General features: G+C 27.0%; 1 long non-coding RNA gene across 3 annotated transcripts; it reads right to left on the bottom strand.

Annotated features, from left to right (window-relative positions):
• Positions 1 to 27: 27 nt before the first annotated feature.
• On the bottom strand, positions 28 to 13,352 carry LOC147817081 (uncharacterized). Of its 3 annotated transcripts, XR_015430204.1 has the most exons (5): positions 11,333 to 13,352; positions 9,740 to 9,828; positions 7,721 to 7,805; positions 6,028 to 6,104; positions 28 to 299 (listed from the first exon to the last, which is right to left on the bottom strand). It is a non-coding gene; the product is annotated as an uncharacterized LOC147817081 (long non-coding RNA). The 3 variants fall into 3 exon arrangements; XR_015430206.1 differs by lacking the exon at positions 9,740 to 9,828; XR_015430205.1 differs by lacking the exons at positions 9,740 to 9,828; positions 11,333 to 13,352 and adding an exon at positions 9,568 to 9,727.
• Between the last annotated feature and the right edge of the window lie 209 nt (positions 13,353 to 13,561).

Here is a 13,561-nt window from a genome sequence, read left to right as displayed (position 1 = left end):
GTAGGATAGGTACAAGAAAAGTCTCCATATTATGAAATATTTTTTTTTTCATTCATTTTTTTTAATATTTCCAATGGCAAGACAAAAATAAAAATAAATGAACAGGAACAAAAGTAAAGATGACACAACAATAAATTGACCGAAGTTAATGCCTCATAAGCTCTCTGGCCTTCCAATAAAGTCCAGTCTCGGAGTCGCCCCTAACGACTGCACAGTGGCGGATGTGGTGTGGATAGGGATATTAGAGTTACAGAGGGGGCAGTAAGGGCTTGAGAAGATCCGAATACGGTGAAGGTGATCTGCAAGACAATCATGTCCGGTTACTATTTTATTTAAGTAAGATATTGTTTCTTATAATTTGTAACTTAGTAAGATATTGTTCTTTTATTTTTAATGTTTGGATAAATTTTTAAAAAATTAAGACAGATGTGGAGGAAATATCTTTAACTAGTAGAATACATTGTTTTTAGAGAATAAAAAATGTTTTAATATGATACATTAAGTAGGTTTCTCACAAAGTGTACCAAATGTGAAATAAAGAGTGACCAAAAAAAAAAAAAAAACCCTGAATAAGTATTGTTTCATATATTTTCATTAAGTAAAAGAAAAGGATTCTAAGCAATTATATCCCAAAATTTTTTATTTTTACAGTGGCTTCCAAAAGTGTTCGCACACTTATGACTTTTATTGAAATAGGGCTCTTTTCATTAATTAAAATGAATATTTCAGAATGGGTATTTAATAATAAGATGTATAATATATTCTTGGCAAAACTTCATAGAATATTTTAAAAACAAAGCAAAAGTTTATTTTTAAGAAATCAATAAAAAAATAACAAAAATTTTACTTTACAATCATTGTACACTTAAATGCTTTCGGATTTCAGAATTAAAATTAGTGTCTATTACTTTAATTTTTTTTTATTTAATTATTTTCACTTAATTTTTATTTATTTATTTATTTGCAATTTAGTATCAAACGTTTGTTAGCAAAATTATATTTTAATTAGGAGGCTCTGCCCCCTGCTCGCTAACACTCGCCAACCCCCGAGAATTGCTACGCAATCCTACGTGGTTCACGCCGTGAACCATGGCTCGCTGCACTCGCTCACCAATGAACACAATGTTCTAGCACAAAGACACAGTATATTATCATCAAAGACATAGTATTTTATCACCAAAGACATAGTATTGTACTTATGTAGAACAATTCTATCAATGTTCTTATTGGCTTTTAAAAAAGTATATTAGCTATTTAGATTGTACATGGTGATAAAATCAAAATATTAGCTAAATGAGAAACATATTAGCAAAATAAATTATCAAATATTGCAGTTACTCACCTAAATTCAACTAAATGTGTATAATATATTAGTTAATGCTAGAAATTCTGAAAGTTTTAGAAAAAAATTTATTATTTAAAAATATAAACTTTAAACCCTAACTTTTCCTTGTGAGATAATAACCCTCAAAAAGTCTTTCATTTTCAAGAACACAAAAATTTGTTTTATCGCCAAATGAAATATTTTTTGGTGATCAGCATTATTGAAATCAATTTCTATATTAATTAACATTTGTGATAAAGTACATAACATTTTAGAACAAAATAAGGATGTTTTACATACAATAAATTACAATGCATAGCTGTTAGCATTACCCGAGAAGTACCACGTGGAGGTCGCCATGCTGCATTTCTAATCGGGGAGTTTTGATTTTGGCAGTTCCCCTTGCCTACTGCCAATAGAAGTTTCAATTAAATTTTTTCCAAAAAACATTTTTTTTCTGCAAAGCTCTAAGAAATTAACACTAAGCATTTAGAATTTCTTTGAAAACACAATTATAGATTTGGCATCTTGGAACAATTACTGAAAGGCTGTCAAATGACTTAACTCTTGACAGGCCAACATAAAGTTGTCCATGACTAAAAACTTGTTCAGTCAATACTATACTGATTTTATCAAAACTCTGACCTTGTGACTTATTTATAGTCATGGAGAAGGCCAGCCTAATTAATTCCTAATTGAGTTTAAATTAAATATTATCATGTTTTTAGGGCATGAATCTGAATTGAACAACCTGATAATGCTCACTCTGGTTATTGTTTCCGTTTTTAAAAGCGCTATATGTTGAGCCACCTCATGTGACAGTTGCCATGTGACATTTTTAGCAGCAATCATTGGTCGATTTTCTAACGTTGCCATTCGAGGAGTTGTAATGAGGCTTTTTTTTGGTGCTGTGTAAGAGAAATATCCGTTTTTAAAAGCGCTATATGTTGAGCCACCTCATGTGACAGTTGCCATGTGACATTTTTAGCAGCAATCATTAGTCGATTTTCTAACGTTGCCATTCGTGGAGTTGTAATGAGACTTTTTTTTTGTGCCGTGTAAGAGAAATATATATATAGATTTTTGCTGGCTAACTCCATAATATTATCTTCTATCATTTATAAGTGGCTCGTAGTCATAATTATTCAACAGACAACATTTGAAAGATGATTATTTGTCATCATAAGAGGTAATTCAGTAATGAATATTGCTAAATTTGTCTATTTTGTCCCATTCCATTATGCAACATGAGGTAAAATGCTTCATATCAGCGTGATCTGAGATTAAAATTATAAAATTTGCGAAAAAATTCATAAATTCCAATTTGAAAGTTGTAAAATTTTCTGCAAAATTTAATAAAAATATTCTGCTTAAATTTCATTTTCGATGAGGCTTTACTTTGCAAAATCAATGATAAATAGATCCCTAATGTAGTAATAATGTTTAATCGGTTAATGGAAACAAACTTAATACATTGGGTTTTGATGTGCATTATGAAGCAGAAAAAATGAGGAACTTTATCCAAAATAGTTGGAACAGTTAAGCATGGTGGTGTCTTTGTATGTTGGTGCATATCACAGGGATAAGGTAATTAGTCATTAATTGATGGCATAATGAATTAACCTGTTTATTTAAATATTTTAAAATACAATTTACAATTATCAGCCAAAAATTTGGTTATTGGAAACTTTGTTTTATATTAAAATTGCTACTGGTAAATTTAATTGGTAAATATTCTAATTATACTAAAAATTAGAATATTTACCAATAAGCAGAGTTTTTTTTTAAAGTGTACGACGACTTTCTTAAAAATAAACTTTTGCTTTGTTTTTAAAATATTCTATGCAGTTTTGCCAAGAATAGAGTATATTTTTTATTGATATATCCATTCTGAAATATTCATTTTAATTAATATACAAAGTCCTATTTCATTGAAAGTCATTAGTGTATGAACTTTTTTAAGAGACACTATATTTATATTTCAATATAAAGCTATTTTGTACTTTATATTATTTAAACAGAGCTCTTTATAAAATTCATTGATCCTATTTTATTTAAACCAATATCTAAAGTATACCTAAAGTAAAGTAAACCAATACCTAAAGTATCAATGAATAAATAATGTAGTTTGTTAGGAATTAGCATTATTCTAAGAGATAGTCAGAATACAAAAATGAATGTAGTAAATGCAGAATTGTCAAATTTTTTCTTGCGCACTCTATAAGAAAACTCCATAAAATTCTTTAAATCTTATTCATTTTGCCTTCTTAGTTGAAATAAAAATATTTAAAGAATTCCAATCTAACCACATAGTTTTTTAGTTTAAATTAGTCAATTGTTTTTACAACTAGAAACCTGCCCTTGTACAGTACAGAAAAAAAAACAAAGTTTTGTTTTCCTTCTTTCCAAGAAAGACACACATAGAGCCCATGCAGAATATTCGCCGAATGCGATAAAATTGTAAATTCAGCGAAAGAAATAGAGTTTTCGTGAACAATTTTTCCATAGTTAAGAAAAATATATATTCCTATTGATCATGAAAATTACATCAATATGATTTTTTTTTTTTAATAAATCTTGTTTATTTTATTCGATTACAGTAATTTTTTATGGATATGTCATATAACAATTAGAATTATATTAAGTCCAGATAATTTAAGCAACAAAAAAGCAAAGGGAAAAAAATTCAGATCACATGTCTGTTGCTGCATTACGCGATATCATGCAACAGAACTCTTTCCTTTGATTAACACTTTTTATATTTGAACCTTTAATAAATGTTTGGATAATTTATTGGCTAGTAATTTGGAGTGTTTAGTGTGGGGCCTGCACATGAATAAAAACTTTTGAGATCTTACTTTAATACATCATTTAACATATTTCTTATACATTTTTCAGTCTTTGCCAGCTTTTTAAGGTAAAAGGAGAAACAGTTTCAAAAATATCTCTAGATTGCAAACAACACTTACAAACGTTTAACATTTTAATTACTACACATTTTGTATTTTGAAGCAAAAATAGAATATTTACCATATTACTTCAAAATAGTGCGAAAACTAAGCAAAATTCTTCCCAATTTTCTCATTTCCCAGGTTTTCTGGATACCGGATAAATGGTTATCTACTGTAGTTGGTACTTAAAAGAACCTTTCTATAATTAAAATATGAATTAGGAGGCTAAACTGAAATTGAGAAAATTAGAAGAAATGCAACAATTGAAACGATTCATTGTCAAATATTGCTGTTAGTGATTGCAAGAAAATGTGTGATTGATCGGCTTTGCCGAGAAATAATCCACTGATTTCATTGGCTGAGTGCACAAAAGCTAGTGCTATATAAAATCTTTTGTTATTATAACCAACCTTTGTTGTATAACCAAGTAATTTTTGGAGAATTTTATTACGCTAAAAGTAAAAAATTTTGTCAAAAAAAAGAAGAAAAAAAACTATCCCAATAGCATTGAAACAAACTAGAACAATAAATGGATTCAGCCCACAGACTAAAAGGGGAAAAAATCCACTTTTATTATCAGAAGCAAATATCCTAACCTCTTCCCCCACAATCTTTGCCCATTCTGAACTATACAGTCCCATCTTCTCCAAAGAGGTCAAAGGTTTATTCACTCATTTAGCTACCATGGGAGTTTAATGTGGTATTCTAGTTTAACAGGGTTATAATGAAGCAAATTTTGATGCAAGTAAGGTATTGCTAAGTTGATGATATTTCAACTGTTTGGCAATAAATGTCCATCTAAAAAAAGGGGGTTAAACGGATGGTAAAATAATTTGAATTAAGAAAAAAAATTCCTGCTTTTCTTCAAAATTCCCTGATCTTTCTAGGCTTTTATCCAAATTTCCCTGATTTTCTCTAGTACAAAAAAATTCCCTGATAATTCCAGGTTTTCCAGGAGGGTAGCCACCCTGATATAGCAATATAAAAGTATGAAAGAATTGTTCAAATATTTTATGCAACATAAAATAAGAAATTTTTTTTTCGTTGCATGAAATATATAACAGGGTGCATAGTCAAATCTTTCAACAAAAAATAAGCACCTTTTAAGTACTTTTTAAGCACTATATACATTAATAAAATGCAAAATAGCTTTCAGAGACTTTACATGATCATTATAAAATAACTAAGTTTCTGATTTTAAAAAAAACTCTTTTTCTTTCTTGATTATATAAACCACCATAAAAAGATGAAGAGTATTCGCATTGCTTGAAATACAGCAAAACAAAAGTATCGAAGAATCATTCAAAAATTTCATGCAATGGAAAATTAGAACATTGCACTCAAGTATTATTATGAAATTAAATATAAACAATTATGTTTTGTGGTATTAGTGCTTTAGACAAAAATGTTACAAAACAGAATATAGCCACTATGAAGCATTTGTTTATGATAGACTATAATTCAACTCTCATAGCACAATAATTGAATAGCCTCAATAAAAAAAATCATTAGAGATTTAATTCTAACATAAAACTTAATTTGAAAAGTTTGTTTCTGAGATTGAGTTTTGTTATCACTCATTGCAAAATCAAAAGTTAGCTGCTCCATAAATTTTTAATATAACTTTCACATGTTTATAGTATGAGGCATTAAGAAATAAATACATTCATAAACAACTACTATGATAAAACAACCAAGAAATAAAAACATATACACATAAAATGTGCAACTAGAAAACAATTTAAATGTTACCTGCAATAAGATTTTGTTGTTCTTCATGGCAAGACATCTTGTATTGTTCAAAAATTTTGTTTGGAATTTTACCAAACCTAAAAGAAAAATAAAATTTAAACATTTATTTTTTTAATGTAATTTTAAAAAAAAAATTTAATGAATCATAAATTAATTTAAATTTTATACTAGTTTTAAATAAGTATAACTTAATAGAGCTTAAAATAATTTAAAATTAACATACATATATATAGAAGAAATATTGTTGTTTCAAGTTTCTAGATTCAGTAAGAAATAAATTATGCTTCTTTCAACCGAAGTGGAAAAAACAGTTTTTAATTGCAATGAAGTTCAAATAATAGTATTAATTTCCAAGCTGTTTAATACATCATTATAATAAAAAAACAACACTTAGGAATAAAAATAAATTTAATGCATTTCTAAAGAAAATAAAATTATTGTAGAGCTTTAATATTTTACTTACATGTTAGAAATGAAATATAAATTTTTATATTTTTTAAAAAGGCAGTTATTATCATATTTAAACAGTTTATGCCATAAACTGTTAAAATATCATAATCAGTTTTTTAATGCTTTTCAATTAACAAATCACATACTAAAGATTGCGTACTACTGCAAATAACAAAATTTATTCACAATTACAAATAACATACTTATTTTTGTTCATTGAAACTTGTTTAGTATGCGACTAAATCTAAATGATTCATGTATTTTAAAATTCTGTACAAAACTAAAATAAATAAATTGAAAATAGTTATTTTATTTATTCATTTCCTCCAGTTTCTCAGTTTTTTTCTTTTCATAAAAGTTTTTCCCACTTTCTTTCAGTGAAAGGCTGTTTCTGGACAAAATGAATGGGACACAAATTTAAAAGTCAACATAAAAACATAGCTCCCAACATGGATAGAAAAAAATCCAGTAGATTTTACAAAATAATACAAATTTCATGATAATTGTTGCATAATGAACTATACACATAGTTAATTTTAGGAATTTTTATGGTCATCAAAATAGAAAAAAACTGTAATACTTTACAGTTATGATTTTATATTAAATGAACATTTATTCTGTTTATTCATAATTTTTAATAGTAACAGGCATCAAAGATAGTTAAAACTTTTTAATTAATTTCAAAAAGGGATTTCAGCATAAATAAAAAAAACTGAACATTTTAAAGCAAAAAAAAAAGTCTTAAACTGATTTGTATAAATAAGACTCGCTTTATTATGTGTCTATTCAATATCTATTCAAATTAAATATCTGTGTAAAAATGCTATTTCAATAGGGATTTTTTTATGAAGCTCCTTGTTTAATTGTATTGCTTGTCAATTGGCTGTTAGAAGATACAACAAATGTAATTCATTACAGAATTAATACTTGTAATACATTATTTTGTTCCTTCAGTCAAATTACCAGTGGGCGATGTTCAATTTATAATATCAGGTATTTTGTTAAGTACTTCTTTTGTGATTGCTTCAAGATTTTAAAATAAATATATTTTTTTAAACTTTATAATTGCAGTTTAATCTTGTTAGTTTTTACCCAGCAACAGAATGTATATATGTTACTGCAATAAACGGCTAAAATATATACTTGGTCATGTTGAGTATCACTGCTCGGTATGTCCTACATCAATATTTTTTAAGGTCAAGTGCCACTGCCCATGATGCATTGAACCTTAAAAAATATTTACCTTTTCATTATACCACTTTTCCTTTTAACACTCAGGTGTCATCCAATAAGATGAACCAACAATTAGTAAAAGTTGACTATGATCCCTAAAATAAACAAATAATGTCTTAATACCTTAATAACCTCTTAATATTTAAGTGAACAAATAACATCATAATATTTTAGAAAAAACAATTAAGCTTAGTTATAAAAAGCAGTTAAATTTATAATTCAACAGAAAAAGTCTCAAAATAAGGACAAAAGAAGTTTAAATACTAGCATGTATAATTTAGACTTTGTTAAAAAGATATTTACACTTTTATTAAAAAAATATATACATATTAAGCTTATATTGAATTATTCAAGTGCTTTTAAAAATGCTATATATTTTTGAGACATGCTAATTTTGAATGTAATTAAATAAATTCTACAAAAAAATTCCAAATTTTAAAAAAAGAGAAAAATCAGATCTTTTTTTCTTTATAGACACTTTATGGTTATGCTGCAACAGTTATTGCACAACATAGAAGTTTGTGTCACAAACCCTTTAACAACTACAGAATTTTCTTAGTTACAGAAAATATTTTTAATGATAGCAAATGCAAAGTATTAATATTTTAATTAACTAAATTTAAAATAAAATTGTTCACCACTACATGCAAATGATTTAAATTAATGTATGAAAAGTCTGATACACAAAAGCTCATAAGTTTGAATTAACATTGAACAAAAAATTTATTTGTTTTAAAATTTCTGCTTTAGTTTACTACCACTAGAATAAATATAGCATTCATGATCACCAAGCACACTACAGGATAAAAGAGGCCTTCTAAAGTGACTATCCTTCCTTCATATTTTTAAATTTTAATATTACAATAAAACATTTTTTTTCAAGGTACCGAAGTAAATTGATATATTTACTTTGGTCAATTCATAATTGTAATACATCAATTTCCAAAGTAAATTGATATATTTACTTCGGAAAATCAAATAACTTAAATTTAATATTTCATAAGAACACTAATTTTGACAATGCAATAGCCATTGTTAAGGTGACATTTAATGTTATCGATGTAGAAAAAATATAGAAATAAGTTTAAAATAATCATACCATTACTTAATAATTTGAGTACACAAATATATACAATTCTTTCCACACACATAGACAATTAAGAAGAAAACAAATTGAAGGGGTAAAAATTGTATTTTAGAGTTTAGGAAGCCTTAAGAGTTTCTGAAATCCAAGGCAAATATTTAGAGATTACATGAAAAAAAAAGAAGAAAAAGTCAAAGTACAGAAAAACAAACAAACATATAAACCAATGTTTTATGTTTTTCAGTCATATAAACAAATTATTTTAACATAGCATATATTAAGAATAAACTGGTACTGTAATTAAGTTACAGATAAAATATGCTTTAACCCACTGACGGTTCTGCACGTAAAAAGTCGCATTTTAACCTGCAGTCTTCTCTGCATAGCAAAACCGGTTTTCCCATGTTAACTGATAGGGGAACTGTGTGTAGGGGAGAAACATTCTCCCAATTTTGCCCATTTCCTTAACCGCCAGTGGGTTAATAAAAAAAACCAAAATTATCGCCATCTGTTGATACTTCCATCAGTGTTATCTACCAATTAAAAAGTGCTAACATCATATATAAGAAACCAGAAATTCAAACGGGAGTTTTGAATTGATTGAGATATTTATCCATTAGCTGGGTACCTTCATCAAAATGGTTACAAGTTTTTCAGCATTAAGAAGGACAGTTACAACTAATCTGATTTATCTTAAACTAATTAAAAGTAAACTTAAAAAAGTTAAGTTTTTTTAAAGTTTAAGGAAGCTGTTTAAATTAAGATGGACTAACCAAATAAAAGGTGGACACAAGAATTCAATTTTTTCAAAAGAATAATCTATTGCTGAAGTCTTAATGAAGTTTGGCTATTTTGTTTCTCACCCAGTTAACAGATTAATACAGAAAATATATTAAAATAATGTTCTATAAACATTCAAATATATACAGGCTCATGGGCAGTTACAGTTTAACTTGAATCTGGTATTTTCTCTGCTAAGTCAAAATCCCCAACAACTGGGTCATCTCATCTTCATTCAGTTTGATGAGGACATTCTGTAGAACAAAGTATCACTACTTACAAATCATATACAATAATAATAAAAGTTAAAACTTTCAAATTTTCTATATAAATGAAATGTATATTAAAATAAAAATAATAACACATTTTTATGTCTCATATATTGCAAATGCGCAGCAAATTAGAACATTATAGTAACTTATGAAGATAAAAGATTTCAAATGTTTGAAGTAAAAAAATTTGTGTTAAAGTTGCATGCACAACGATATGTCAAATTAAAGCCATAATTTGCAATGAAAGAAATAATGTATAATTCTTTATAATATATATATATATATAATGTATAATTCTTTATAATATATATATATAATGTATAATTCTTTATAATATATGTATAATTTGGTATAATTCCTTAACTTTCAGAAAAAGAGAACTTTAGTGAAAGAAAAGTTTTGCCTTAGCCTGAAACCTTTTAGCTAAACTGAACTTGCGCTGGGAACAGTTTAATCTCAATTCATCTTAGACACTTTGATGCAAGTGGGACGCCAGTGTCCCTTTCATATATATATTCTAATTACAAACACATATATTTTGGTATTTTTAAATTATGAAAATCAGTAATAGTTACGAAAACAAATTGTTAGAAGATTATCACAATTATATTTACACTAAAATATAAAATCCAAAGAAAGTAGTTATTTCTTTTTAATCCCATTAAAATTGATCAATTATTGATTTTGTAAATTAAAGAAATTTCAATGATAAATAACTTCCTTTTAAATATATATAACTGCAATTAAGTGCAAATTTGAAAAATTATTGTTTGGAAGTGAGCAGTGTTTGGAAGATTTAATCTTTAACACAAGAAAAGACATAGCTGTATATCATAACCATAAATTATTAAAGTGCTAAATATAATATTTTTCACTCATTTTGACCTAAATTAATATTAAATAATAAAAAATATGTTTAATAAAAATTGTGTGTCAAAGAGTTAAATGTCATAGTAGTTCAATTAAGATTTACAAGTATTAAAAATTCAAATCTACTAAAAAAATATTGTTTAAGCACTTTAGGTCTAATTAATTTTTTAAAAAAACCTTAAGGGAAAAAAAGGGGGAGGGGGGAAGAAAAACATCGTGCTGGGGCACTATGTTAAGCATGGCACAAATTTAAACTAAAAAACTATTTTAGGTAAATTTAAAATTTTTATTTTGTTTAATTTATAACACTTAAAAAAATAACTGATTATAATTTAATAATTTTACAGCCAACATATTCTCATAACCAGTAGGTAAAATTATAGAAAAAAAGATAAACTCTAAAAAAAAATTTCAGTTATTATCCTTACAATACACATACAGTTCTCCATAATTATGAGATGTAAAAATAGTTTTAATAGCTGGTAATTTCTTACCAGTGCACACACTAAAATACAAGTAAATAAAATACTAATCAAACAAATCTGATGCCAGCAACACAAGAATAAACACAGAATGAAAAGAAAGATGAGGTCAAATCATAACAGATGTTTCATACCTTTGAAGTAAGATCTCTGCGAAAAACACCACGTGAATGTAAGTAACATATGCCATGAGCTATATCTAATGGCAGTTTAATTCTTGTCTCCCATGACAACTCAATATGCTTGTTCTGAAAAAGCTGTTCCAAGCTTCCACCATTAATGTACTAGAAAAAATTTACAATATGAATCACCAAATAATTTAAAATAAAATTAAATACAAGCTTTGCAAAATCTTTGGATAATAAGATAAATATATCAATATTTATAAAAAATCAAATCGTAAAAATATTTAATACTATCATAAACTAAACTATTTTTTCCTAGAAGATAGTTTGTTATTTTCTTAAATATAGAAAAAAGTTTTAAAAAAATAATAAATATATCTAAAGAAATGTTTTTGGCACTAATATATATAAAACCATAGAAGCATTTACTAGAAAAGATCCTTGGTGATGCCCTTAAAACAAAAGAATTTCACCAAGCTACAAAGGGATAAAACCAATGAACAGTAAAAATATAATAGTAATTTATTTCTTTTTAGTTAATCTCAAAAATTTAAAACCATGAGACAAAAATTTTATCATTATGAAGATATCACTCTTGGTAATGAATGATGTGAATAGTTAAGAAAAAATATACTTTTTAATTAAGATAATTCATTGTTACTAAAATATTAAAAAACAAAACATATGATGAAATTAGGTGAACTTTCTTCCTGGTATTTCATTCATAAATTACATAAAGTGTTATAAAAAAAAACAGAATAAGTCTTGCAATTTTCTTTTTAAGTTACAGTTCAGATTGAGATTATTTTGTATTTCTCCTATACTTAAATTGAATATAAAAGTTACAACTAGAAAAGTAACATAACTGATTTTCTAAAGAACATAATAAAAAACTTTTTCAACTTATTGAAGATATTGGCATAGGTTCCACACTTTATATTTGCGACTGTTAAAATTAACTCTAATAGTAAAGTGGAGTATTTGTATTAGTATTTATTGACTAAAAGTGTCAAATATTACTCAAACTTACAGTAAAGTAATGCTTGACACTTAAAATAATTTTATAACAAATTATGAAACTTTAAAGATATTACATAGTTATGTCTTTTTAGAAAAAACTAAGCACCTCAAACAAACAAACCTCTTCCCATCCTTTAAAGCTAACTAATTTGTATCTGATAAAAATAAAGCCAAACTTAAACAATATCATAATTTTTCTTTCATTTAAATAGTTCCATCATCATAATTGGTAAATTTATTTTTACTCATAATTATATCAGTAGGGATTATTCTTATAAACACAAAATGTTATTCATTGATTCTGATTTCACGATACCAAAACCAGTGGCTTTTCCGCACCAAGAAAATGAAAATAGCTAAAATTAAAAACACTGGGCAAAAATCATGTATATTTTAACATTTTGAAGTCAATAGAGGTAACCCCTAAAAACGACCAATAAACATTTTCCCAGTGGCAAAATTGCAGCGACGTGTCGAACTAGTAGCAGAATGTTACAGAACCTTCCTTTTGAAAAGTAAAAAGTTTCCTTTTCTACAAGCATTTATACTTAAAATTTTGAATCATTTCAAATCAATTTACGACAATTGTAACGTAAATCCATGTAATATTTCAATTGTATTTTCATAAATAGTAGTAAGACATGCATGCAGGGCCTTTGGAAATGGCCCCGTCACTACTTCATTTATAATAAAATATATCAATAAGCATATATATATACAGGTGGTTATCAAAATAATGGAAACACCCTAGGTTTTGAAGGCTTGAGAATTCTGTTCTGCCGTAAATGTTCTCTTTATGAAGGTATCTCCTAACTGTAATTGTTGACACTGGAAAATCCAGATGCTGATTGATCTCTGCGGTCACTTTGGCTGCAATTGTTTTCTTTTTAGACATTACAATCCGCTTCAATACCCGTCGGTCTCTTTCACTCAGTTTCTCTTTCCGTCCACTATTTTGCTGTGCTGAGCTTGTTTTTCCACGCTATGTGTATGCTGTCAGGACTTTAGACACCGTCTAGAAAGGCCTAAAAGCTGGGATGTTTCGGTCACTGTTGCTCCAACTAGTCGGGTTCCTACAGTTTGGCCTCCCTGAAAATCTGTGAGGTCTGACATTTTACGCTTCTGACAAAAAATCAAAACGTAGACAACTCTGCTAAAGCTCTCTTATACCACCTAATATATGTACATTTTATATTTAAAATAAACTGAAAGCTAAGA

Source organism: Parasteatoda tepidariorum, chromosome 1, assembly GCF_982258835.1.
Source record: "Parasteatoda tepidariorum strain Cologne lab strain chromosome 1, Ptep-v5.0, whole genome shotgun sequence".
Lineage (NCBI taxonomy): Eukaryota > Metazoa > Arthropoda > Arachnida > Araneae > Theridiidae > Parasteatoda > Parasteatoda tepidariorum.
The sequence above is the reverse complement of the archived record's forward strand: the minus strand, read 5'-3'. Positions and strand labels throughout refer to the sequence as shown.